Source organism: Ceratotherium simum, chromosome 10, assembly GCF_057802395.1.
Source record: "Ceratotherium simum simum isolate JZ-2026a chromosome 10, ASM5780239v1, whole genome shotgun sequence".
Classification (NCBI taxonomy): Eukaryota; Metazoa; Chordata; class Mammalia; order Perissodactyla; family Rhinocerotidae; genus Ceratotherium; species Ceratotherium simum.
The window spans coordinates 28,548,724-28,561,648 of NC_141909.1; positions in this window are offsets into that span (position 1 = coordinate 28,548,724).

Sequence of the window (12,925 nt, forward strand, 5' to 3'; positions counted from 1 at the left end):
CAAAGCATGTGACAAAAATATGGTACCACAACACGGGAGTTGTATCTATTGTCTGTATATCTCTACTTGCTATGTCCTAACAAAGAATAGATTGAGATTTGCTTAAAATAAGAAACAAAGTTTAAAAATTAAAAACTGAGATGACTAAAGTCTTTACATTCTCATGTATCAGATTGATCAGTATGAGACTGCGGAAAGTTGATTTTAAATGATTCAAAACAATAAATAATGAATCAAGAATGGAGTGATTATAAGAATGCTTTTATTAGAATGGGTAAATAATTTTTTGCCACACTGAGGGAGAAAAATAAACTCTGTTAAAACTATCCTCTGTAGGACAAACACTTCCATATGGCAGTTATTTCTGCTGCCATTCTTTTTAGCTTACAAATAAGAAACAGAGAATTGTGTAGAAACTAGTGGATTTGGTTCAGAATAACATTTTTAAATTGCTTGAGACATAATCCTGGCTTAATTGTCAACCATTGGTACAAAGTGTCAGCAAGAGAAAATTAAGACATTTTTATGAAAATAACTTATTTGGTACAAGAAATAGAATTCTATGTTCTTGAAGTTAAATGCATCATCGAAGCTGATATAAAATAGACTGAGGAAGAGAGTTGAATAAAACTCTGTTGAAAGACAGTGTGGTATAGTGGGGGAGAAGATAGATTTTTGGAATCAGACAGAACTGGGGTTAGACAGAATTCGGAAGTTTACTTAATTTCTCTGATTCTTGTTTTTATCATTTGTAAAATGAAGACAACAATACCCATTTCACATGGTTTGCTTAGGAAAAATGAAATGCAAAATACGTAAAACTGATGATAATAATTTCTAACATTTATTATAAGGGGTATTGTACTAAATTGTTTGTGTTTTACATTATCTCTTTATATCATAATAACCCAATGAAATGAGTTCTATTATTTCCTTATTCTACATATGAGAAAATAGGGACACAGAGAGGTTGAGTATCTTTATCAAGGTCAGCAGCCTTTTCAATGGAGAGATCTAGATATGAACCTGGCCCACTGAGCTCCGGAGCCCACACTATACTCCATAAATGTAGAAAGGAAGATCAAAAATGAAGGAACTACTAAACAAACATTTAACAATACATAAGATCTAGATAATTCAGTGTGATAACCTTCCACTTTTATGATCTTGTTTATTTCAATTCCAAACAAAAATAAAATTTTGTATTTTGGCATGAATAAATTGACACCATAACCCAGTTTTCAGTGATAAAAAAATTCACCATATTAGTCCAAGATTGTTTGAAGAAGGACCAACTCTAAACTTTCAATGTAAATCTTTTCTACTCTTACTTTTAAATAAAGTACATAAGAATGCTAAATATTAGTCCAGATAAAGTTAATTTTTGAACATTAACGTGTACCTTTATAAGGCAAATAGTATGAGTCATTACTAAATTAAACACCAGAATTAATTCCCCTTTTGAATAGAGATAAAAAAGTTATTTGTAAAATATAAAGTAATTCTATTTACTCTATTCTCCATTCACGCTTTATAATTTTTTTATATTTTTTAACCTACTCTCATTTTTTGAGTTTTTTTCTTTTTTTTTCAGCCTTATTGAGGTATATTTGACAAAATTATAAGATATTTAAAGTGTACAATATGATGATTTGATATACATATACACTATGAAAGGATTCCCACAATCAAGTTAATTAACACATCCATCATCTCATATATTTATCTTTTGGGGGGATATGAGAATGTTTAAGTTCTGCTCTCGTAGCAAATTCAATTATACAATACAGTGTTATCAACTATAGTCACCACTTTATACATTAGATTCTCAGACCTTATTCATCTTATAACTGAAAATTTTATACTCTTTTACCAACCACTCTCTATTTCCCCACCCCCACCCCCAACCCCTGGCAACCACTTTTCTACTCTCTGTTTCTATGAGTTTGACTTTTCCTACACTCTGTTTATCTCAAAATCTTTATTGTCATGTAAGATTTCAAGAAAAGCCAAAAAATGTACATAATAGGAAGGAAAGATGAACTTGATCTCTCTTGGGCATATACTCTGACTTTGTATGTTTAATATTAGCCAAAGAAATATTGGGATCCTAGAAAGATAACAAGCATGTTTTCTATTTAAGGGAAAGTCTAAGAAATCGAGTTTGGGAAGGCCCATCCGAGCAAATTGGCATGGCTGCAACTTATCACTGCAAATTAATTTACTGGGATTCTGTATTATACATTACTCTTGAGTCCTTAGTTCATGGTATGATATGATGAAAACATATGTCTTTCACCTGTGTCAGAGCCTTCAGAGCTGACAACCATACCCTGGACCTTTATAACTTCATTAAGCTGACAAATGTCACCTGATGAGACCTCCTGGGAAATAATTCTGGTATACATGGTCCACAAGGAACATCTAGACATCAATAATGTGTACTTTGTTTTTTATAATTATATTCCAGCCTTATTTTAGCTTACATTTATCATTGATCAGTGTATATCTATGAGAAAGTACTTTATATTGATACCATTTATTATATATTTGGCTAAAATATTAAGACCATAATGATAGAATTTATTGATAAAAATTTTTATTGCTCACTGTAAAAAAAAAAAGCTGAGTAAATCTTTGAAAAATACCTTTAAAATCTGTGCTTCTAAATGAAAAAAGAACCTTTTTAGCAAGAACTTTTTATCATCTTATTTACAGTACTAGTATGTACTGAATATGCATTTTCTATGCATTTTTTTAGTTATAAATGAATGCTTAGATGCTTCCGTGACATGAGGCACAGATCTGGGTGTTATGGAGAATACTTAAAAAAATGAGACAGTCCCATGTGGGAGACGAGGCATGATAAAAAGTAATCATTATCATACCAGAGTTAAGATAAGTCACCAGGAAGAAAGAGATTAAATCCAGATGAGCTCAGGAAAGGCTTCTGGATGGAGAGTGTGTTTAGATCAAACTTTGAAGATGGCTGTTCTCTCTTCTGAGTCACGTTCTTAGATGCATCTATATCATACATCTGATAAAACATTCTTCTAGTTTGTATTAGTTAATATATCTGAACCAAGTTTTTAGCATCCCTGACTCTGCCTAGTTTAGTCAGCCTTACATAGCTTCATTTTATGTGGTAAGCTATCTATTGGAATGTCTTTGTTTCTGTTTGCTGACCAGAACCAATAAATATTCACAGATGGCTCAAGTCTGCCTCTTTGAAGAAAGAGTCACATCCTCCGTTAAGTGAATATGAAGGGCTACTACCAGTGTCTGACTAAAAAAAAAAAAAAATCTACCCAGCATTACAACTAAGTATCAATTGATTAATACTTATGTTATAATATTGGTAGTTTAAATTTTATAATTCAAATTCCATAATGTTTATTGAAATCCTCAAATGAGTTGGAAATTAACTTGGCTGTATAATTTTACATATATGTACTTTTAAATTAGTAGTTAAGATCATAGCACAATGTCTACCATAGGTAGGCACTAAATGATTACCTGTCGGATTAATTAAAAAGTTACTTAATGGCATACTTGATTAGCCTCTTCTTGGAACCATTTTCTTCACACAGCTTGCTGTTGTCAAAAGCAGCCTGCATGAGAACAGCAGAGGACCCGAGTGAAAGGCTCTGCCAGGAGTGTCAGCAGATTGATTGGACGTATGAGTGAAAGAGATGCAGGTGTCAAGCATGATCCCGAATCTTCTGGCTCCAACAAATCTTGATATTCACTGAAATCCAGAAGGGAGAAGCAAGAAGAGGTAGACAGGAGAAGATAAATTTGTTTTGAAAATTCTAAATATGAATTTAGAAATGAATATGAATTTGCTAGGCCATGAAAATGTAAATAATTATCTGAAATCTATGGGAAGATCTGTGCTAGGGATATTCATTTGGAAGTTGTCAATACACTTATGGAAACTCAAGTCATGGTGGAGACGGAAAATTCTCAAGTATGTAGGGTAAGAAGAGAAGAGACCAGTAGTAGACAGCTGGGGTTGTCTGTTGAACACAGGTTACTGTGGTGAAGCGTATTTGTCCAATGTAACTCAGCTCCTACTCTTTTCCTGCAGTTGATTGGCCCACTAGAGTGGAAGGTAGAGGGGCCTTATCCAAGCTGCTGACTTTAATGTTCCCCTCAGCTTGATTAAACTTTAGACAAGAAAATGTATTCACACGCCTGGAGGGTGGCACATCCCAGCTCCATGGGAACAGAAGCTCCTGCTCTTAAGACCTTCGTGGACCTCACCCTATGTACCTCTCCATTTGGCTATTTATTTGTATTCTTTATAATAAACCAGCAATGGGGCCGGCGCGGTGGCACAAGTGGTTAAGTGAGCGCTCGCCGCTGCGGCTGCCCCGGGTTTGCCAGTTCGGATCCCGGGCGCGCACCAATGCACTGCTTGTCGAGCCATGCTGTGGTGGCGTCCCATATAAAGTAGAGGAAGATGGGCATGGATGTTAGCCCAGGGCCAGTCTTCCTCAGAAAAAAAAGGAGGATTGGCATCAGATGTTAGCTCAGGGCTGATCTTCCTCACAAAAAAATAAATAAAAATAAAAATAAATAAACCAGTAAACATTAAAAAAAAATTTTAAGGGCTTCACTGTCTTAAACAACTATTGTAATCTATATTAAATATCTGTGCATATCTTTGTCACTGAACCTCCACATATTTTGATAAATATGTGAGCTTTTGTCTGTATCTGCTTTAAACTGTGCTTCCCTTTCAAAGACCTGGAACGTAACTTATATTTAATTAATTCTTGTTTCATTTTCCACATTTAAAAAAATGCATATGTATATCCACAATAAAGGACTATGGTGAGGATAAAATGGAATTAATGTGTGTAAAAACATTTTTTTAATTCTAAACCTTGTGTATTTTGTATGTTGCACATATGCACAGGTACGTGTGTGTGGCTGGAGAAGGTTTTTCCCTTCCCAAATCTTCCTGGAATATGTCAAATTACCATTACCATCACCACACACCCAGGAGCTTAAACAAACTAAGGCAGCAATATAAAAAGGGATACTTAGGTAAGGAGGCTCAAAAACAAGGAAAATACAGAGACACTTTCATCATAGCATATATGTTAAGGGGAGGCCCATCTTGGAAGAATATAAGTCTTTTTGTCTTGCACATCCTGCAAATACAGGACCCAGAATGACCCCTTTGCCACCCTTAACCCCATTGTATCATCTGTAATGGAGCTGGATGGACCAAATGACTAACAACTTGAGGCTGTTAGGAGGGGAAGCAGTGTAGACCGAAAGGAATGAAGCTTCATGGTTAAAAAGAAGACAGAGGAGAGAGTGTGTCCCAAAGAGAGAGAGGTTTGGTTTCCTTACTATGAGAAGAAAGGTGGCCAGGAAGGGTGATCTTGAGAACTGAGATTAAACACTCTACGCTTTTTTTTTTTTTTGAGGAAGATTGGCCCTGCACTAACATTTGTTACCAATCTTCCTCTTTTTTTCTTTTTTCTCCCCAAAGCCCCAGTGCATAGTTGGATATCATAGTTGTAGAGTTGCAGCTCTTTTATATGGGACACCGCCTCAGCATGGCTTGATGAGCAGTGAGCAGGTCCATGACAAGGATCCAAACCAGTGAATCCTGGGCTGCCAAAACAAAGCATGTGAAGTTAACCACTACACCACCAGGCCAGCCCCAACAGCCTACACTTTTAAGAAACTAAGAGGATACATTGAAAAAAAGCAGTTGAATGGGCCGGCCCCATGGCTTAGTGGGTAAGTGCGTGCGCTCTGCTGCTGGTGGCCCGGGTTCGGGTCCTGGGCACGCACCGACGCACCACTTCTCCGGCCACGATGAGGCCGCGTGCCACATACAGCAACTAGAAGGCTGTGCAACTATGACATACAACTATCTACTGGGGCTTTGGGAGGAAAAAAAGAAAAAAAAAAAGAAAAAAAAAAGAAAAAGAAAAAGAAAAAAGTGGTTGAACAAACTCTAACCACCAACCATGATGGATATTGTTTAGGTCAAAAAATCTGGCTAGATTTCTGTGAGTTTGCTGTATTCCCTCCATATTACAAATGCAACAGTCAATTCTCATTCTTCCTCTTAGGTAATGTCTCATCATCGTTCACTCTTTCCTTCTTGAAACAGTCTTGGCCTCTGGAACATCACTATCTAAGGATTCTGATCTACCTCACTGGCTTCTCCTTTGGCACCTCCTTTTCTGACATTTTCTGTCCCCTTAAGCTTACATCCATGAGATTTTAATACACACATTTTCTTTTTTGGTTTATTATTGAGCTGATGACAAGTGGTACTAACAATAAAACAATAGGCAAGGACCTAACACACAAATCACATACTTTTACTCAGTAATATTTAAATGACATTAGAACTCTATGGTATGTTTCACAAATTCAAAAGAAATTTGAAGAGGGAAATGTATGAGAATTTACTCATTACCAATCACATGCTATTTCAGGTATGTCAAATTCAAAGTAAACACATAGGAGTAGTCAGCATTTCATTTAGCTGTACACTATAATTTATATAAAACACATTATCATCATCAGTTATACTAAATTAATGTTGGCAATTTCACTTTTCTGTTTTTATATTTTTGTTTTACTTAATTTTTAATTTTTATGTAGGAGTTAAAAGCATAAGAAACTTATACCTAACTTTATGTTTGTCTATATCAAAAATAATTATCAAAAATTATATAAGGGGGCTGGCTTCATGGCCTAGTGGTTAAGTTTGGCACACTCTGCTTAGGCGGCCCGGGTTCACAGGTTCAGATCCCTGGCGTGGACCTACACCACTCGTCAGCCATGCTGTGGTGGCAACCCACATACAAAATGGAGGAGGATTGGCACAGATGTTAGCTCAGGACGAGTCTTCCTTAGGAAAAAAAAACAAAATCATACAAGGCAATGCTTGTGTTTCATCATAATCTTTTTGTCATGTTTCTCATATTTGAAAAATACTGTGTAGAAAACCTACTATTTAAATCAGTTACTCAATGTCACAGAGATGACGATTTCTACAGATTTTGATAATATAAAAACTGATTGCTACTTCATAGCATGTGAACTCTACTGAATAAGTCAATGATTTTGATTTTTGTGAGGATTTTAGTATCATAATTTGAATTAAAGTTTTCAATAATTTGTATCATATGAAAATTTTTTTCTCATTATTATTTTCTGAGTCCCAGAAATAAAAATGTCAAAAATCTATAAAGAGAAAAAAATCCTTCTTGGATTTTGTAATCTGATGTCGTTGTAAACTGGCAGAATTTCTAAGATTATCCCTAGTAGTGGCTTTGTTAAGTCTATACAACATAAAGGGAGTGGCCATTTGGTCAGAAATGGTTTATTACCTACCACTTTCAGGCACTTTAAGAAATGGTTAGAAACATTTTGAGTCTGCCTATGAAGCAAACATAGTTGACTTGGTAGATATAATCTGAGGGGAATGACTGGTGACAAACTCAGAAGCTTTGTCAATGAAACTGGCATGGGCCACATCACTGCAGTCACTTTAAGAGACATTTCTTCTCCATGGAATTCCAGTGTTCTTACTTGGAACTTCAAGGAGAGCTGCTTGAATTTTTCTGTCGATTACCTTCTCTCTACCTCTACACTTATCAACTACCTTATGTTATTTGTATAAATGACTGTTTCATCCACCAGCATCTACATCATTGAACATAGTGGATTTCCTTGAATCTTATGTAATACCCAAGACAGTGCCTTACACATATTAGGTACTCAAGAAATATTTTCAAAAATTATTTAGTGAACTTTAGTTGTTTTATTTTAACATATATATAAAATATATACATACATTTTTTTCATAGTTTTTAGAGTGCTAAGGAGAAAAGAAGACATTTATATGGTACAGAGCTGATTGGCAAGAGTTGCCCTACCACTTTATTTGTACCCACCAGGCCAGAGGAGCAGGAAGGACTTAACTGTGATCAGATTCTCAGACATATTAGATTTGGCCTACATCTTTGTGATTGCAACAGTGATCTGTCTGAGCTGTCCTAGTGTTGAGATTCCTACAATTTATCCTGTTTATTTGTCCTCAGGCACTTGCTTGAGAAACTGACTCTGGGTTAGGATATTCAATTCTCACTTCTACATCTATCCATCTAAAATTTCTTACCCTGATCCAGCATTTGGTTGATGAATCCAGCTTTATTAATTTTACATTGCATGTTGTGCTATTTTTGTTTTTCTAATTTAAAATTTTTATTTTCTGATTCTGTACCTGCCCTTGTGCTTAACCTGAAAATTCTTCATAAACTTTTCCAACCTCATGGTTTGAGATTTGCTCTCTTTTTGAAATAGATCCTTATGTTTTCATCCCTTACACATAGGCCTGCTTAAGGATTTCTTCTCTAACCTCTATGTCCTCACTCCTCATTGTTTTGATTGAAGATCAAAGAGGAAGCAAAGCCAACTGTTCTAAACTCTAATCATCTCCATCCATCTGGGCATTTTTAAATTAGCATATTAACCCATCCTGGTAACAATTAAGAGTTGAGCATTTTGTAACTATTGTAACTATTCCAGCAAAACAAAAACATTAAGTGCAACAGGTAAAAACTCTTTTGAGATATAGAAAGAATTTCCTTGTGTCTGTAATTAACTTTAAATGTTTCAATGGTATAAGTATTATCTTAACTCCAAGAATATGTTAATTTAAAATACATCACAGAAAAAGTTATAATAATAAAGTTATGAGGGATAGATTTCTTGAGTTGACTGAAAGCCTTATGGGCATGCTTTTTACCTTATTGCAATGAAAATTCTACTTCTTATAGTTATGAAGGTACTGCCACAAAATGAAGGAATAAATACCAAATTCTAGCTGTGCTCCATAATGATGCTTCTTATCACAAAACAATTACTTCATTTGCTTTCATGATTGATAAAAATCTTGCTCAACACAAATTTTCTACACAATTCTTTCACTGTGTCGTTAATAGTAAGAGTTCCTGGTTTTCTTTCTTTGATTCAGATGCAGAACTAAAAGAAGCCCACAAACGCAGAAATTGCTTTACAGCAGGCAGCATGACTTGAGTTCTACAGATTTTTCCATGAGACAGGAAGCAATTGAGTGTCTCCACGGCTTTATTGAAAGTTTTTATAAGTCTAGACAAAAACCTACACAGAAACTGCATGCAACCCTGTAACTGCAGAACGAATGAGGGCAGAACAACTCTCCATGGAGTCAGTAATTCCAATTAGAATCCTGATCTCTAGGAGTGGGCTGTTTATTTGTTTGTAACTTAGTTACAATTCCAAATATTTCAGGTCCTAATTTAAACCTCACTAAACTGGAGAATTCACAAGCTAGGAAAAAAGTCTTGATATTATTACTTCATTTTATACTTTAATCCACTTTTAACACTGTATTATATATTAACGTTTTGATGTTTTTGTATTTTGGTTTTCTTACCTACAAGCAAGCAGATTTTATTAACATTTAAATGGGATAAGTATTGCATAGAAATACACAGTATTTGAAATGCTTTTCATAAGATCAGAATATTTATTTTAAAAAACCAATCTATACAAAGATAAGGACACAGTGTTAAGTGATAACCAAGATGTCTTTGTAAATCATTGATAATATTATTATAATTCATTGCCCATTCATACATTTGAAATTGTTTCTTAAATAAAGGAGTAATAAGTCAAATCTATTTGGCTTTTAGTAAAATTTGGTTCAATCCTGTGTGCTATATCTGTCATTGAACCAGTACTGTTAAGCCTAATAACATTTAAATGGGTTATCGGAGGAGTAGAAAGTTATGTTAACTAGGACAAGTAACAGCAACCAACCAGAGCCAGCTTAGGTAGAAAGTTATAATTCAATATGAGGACACAAAAGATTCTCTCAGTATAAGTCAATGCCTATGAAGTTTCTAGAAACAGAACATGATAAAGTGTCCAAACTCCTCACTACTTCTGCACATGTGCTATATAAGAGCTGCTTCAATATTTTCCCCCAAGCAAGTTAATTTCCTTTGCTTCTGTCATCCAGAGGGCAGACGGGTCATAATTTTCCATGTTATCGTCCAGCCTTTATCTTAATTCTAAATATTAGGAAGAGACTATTGTTAACTCTTCGGTACTCCCTCCTGGGACACTTATTTATAAAGAGAGCCAAGGTCATGTTCCACCCAAACATAATGGGGCAGTGTGATGTGGGATAGAGTACTTGTATGGATTGGAGGTAGTTTCTGGAAAAAGGAGAATCTTGGTGAACTAGGAAGGCACCCAATACAAAATTGAGTCATTATTATTATCACTATCAGATTTTATTAGAACATTAATGAAAGTATTTTCATAACTATTTTGAAAGGAGCTCTTGTACAAAGACTTTCCTATAGATGGAGGAATATAAAGATTAAGTAGTTATGGTTCCCACTCTCAAAGTGCTTACATCTGGACGTTTGCAGTACTTGAGAATTTCTCTAATTACCTCCCTATCTGCTAGGAGATTATCATATATTCATTGTACAAAGTAAACATATATTTACTTTTTAAGTGTATATATAATGCACACATAGATTATGTGTATGTTTGCTAATAATGGTCTCAGTAGACCAAGCAACTAGCAGTAAGGGATGAAGTATCTAAGAAGCCAAGGAATCATTATCTTAGCTAGTAGTGTGGGTCTTGTTTGACAGATCCAGGAGATCTGGAAGGTACAGAAGAGCTGATGCCATAACTCTTCTAAAGAGTCAAGAAGGCCAGCTTTTTGGTAGTCCATCAACTATTTTGTTTTAATTGTTTTCTAAAATTGTTAGAAAATAAGATCTACAAAAATAAGTGTTAAAGATGTGGGGAAAGTCACCTCTGGCAAGGCAGGGGTCTCCCTATTTTTACTCTGGCTGTCACCTTTTAAAGCTTATGTCAATCACACCACTCCACAGCCCAAAACCATCCAAGGTTCACATCTCAGAATAAAAGGCAAAATCCTCCTAATGATCCCAAGACCCCACAAAATCTTCTCCTCCCTCTTGACTCTCTGAACCGATCTAGAACTCTCCCTCACCTATTCTGCCCCTGACACACTGCACTTCTTACTGTCCTTCAAACATTCTAGAAGCTTTGCACTTGCTCCCCCATCCACTTGCTCTTTGCTCTGATTTTTGCATGGCACTTTCCCTCACTTTCTTCAAGTCTAAAAGAACAACACCCTTTTCACATCCCAGTCTTTTCTATCCAATTTGCTTTATTTTTTTCTATCTCTGGCATAACACCTATTCATTTAAACTGAAACATGAGGGACTTAGTTTAATCTAATTACAATTTTTGTCATAGAGAGAGTTTTGAAGCATTTTATAGAAACATAGAACCTAGGCAAGTTGTGAAATCATGTTGGTAGAACTTTTAAAAGTGTTAGATTCTCACCTGTCTGGGAGAGTTTATGAACAATCTAACCTCATGTTGGTAAATGAGTTGGGATTACTTCATATGGCCACGATACGGATGGCTGCAACTTTAGGGGTGGCCCAACTATTATTCAACAGGCAGTGGAGTGTATGGGATTTGGAATCAGAAGAACAGAGTTCAAATGTTAGTATTGCCACTTCCTTGCTTCCAATGTTGGATAAGGTCATAAAATAGTACCAAATATATTAATAATAGAAGCTTAAAAATAAATATCAATGAATAAGTGAATGAACTTTTCTAAGCCGCCTATACTTATTTATTAAAGAGAACCAGAACTTATCTGGCTCATTTAGCTGTAGTGAGGATGAAATAAAATATGAAAATTCTCTAAAGCTGAAAAATAATCTATATTAGTTATTATGATACTGATAATCAGGAAAGTAATAAAGTAAACACATAATTGAAAAAAGATTATATAACCTGGTGTGGGTAGAGATACTGGTCAACACATTGATATGCACAAGTCTAGTCACAATATAATTGTGAAGGTATAATGAAGAAGAAATAATAATAGTAATGTTTACCTAGGATTACTATGTGCCAGTGACTGAACTAAGAATTTCACAGCATTATCTCTTTGAATAATTGCAGTAATCCTATCAGTCAAGTGGCTATTATTATTCCAATTTTACAATGAGGACAGTGAAAGGGTAACTAGCCAGGTTTCACGTATCTCATAAATGCCTCAACAGTGACTAGAATTGGTACTTCTGTTAGTCATTTGGTATTTTACACACTCACACTGATATTGTTAATCAAAATCCATGACAATATATACCCTTCATACAGCCAATTTCTATTTCCTCTTTGAAAGTGAAAATATAAAAGGTAAACAAAATTAATTAACATTTGCTAGGGTTCAAAAACAAACAGGCAAACTCCTCCATACACGAAAAAAAAGCTGTTGCGATGAGTCAGAAAAACATAAGGTCAGGGGTGTTTGTATAAATTTGAAATAACTATATACAATGGAATACGTCCTCAGTGGTGTTTGTAAATTTTATTGCAGGATGTGCATCTTAAGGAATTTGTAAATAAAAGTCCTCAACAGTTCTGGCCCAGCTGTCCCTTACAGAGCATGATGACTCTGGCCCTCTGCTCCACCAGAGGTCACTGCGTCACCTGCCAGGCAAGGGCCCCAGGTGCTGAAGGCATGTCCACCCTCCCCCAGTGGTGACTCCAAGCGCACAGTGTCTTCTCGGGTCCTAAGAGAGGATGATCCGTCAATATAAGGGAGCTTTCTGGTACCATAGAACGTGCAAGGAGGTGATTAATTATCCAGGCCCTAGAAATTACAATATATCTCTTCTCATGCTTGATTATAGGAAAAAGAGCAATAAAAATTGCTGAAATACTGTGCTTTGAATGAGGTTGAAACCAAAAGTCTAGGCTATGACAGAATTGCCATCTTTGATTTCTTTTATCATCTGAAAGAACAGCTCTGCTGTGAATAACT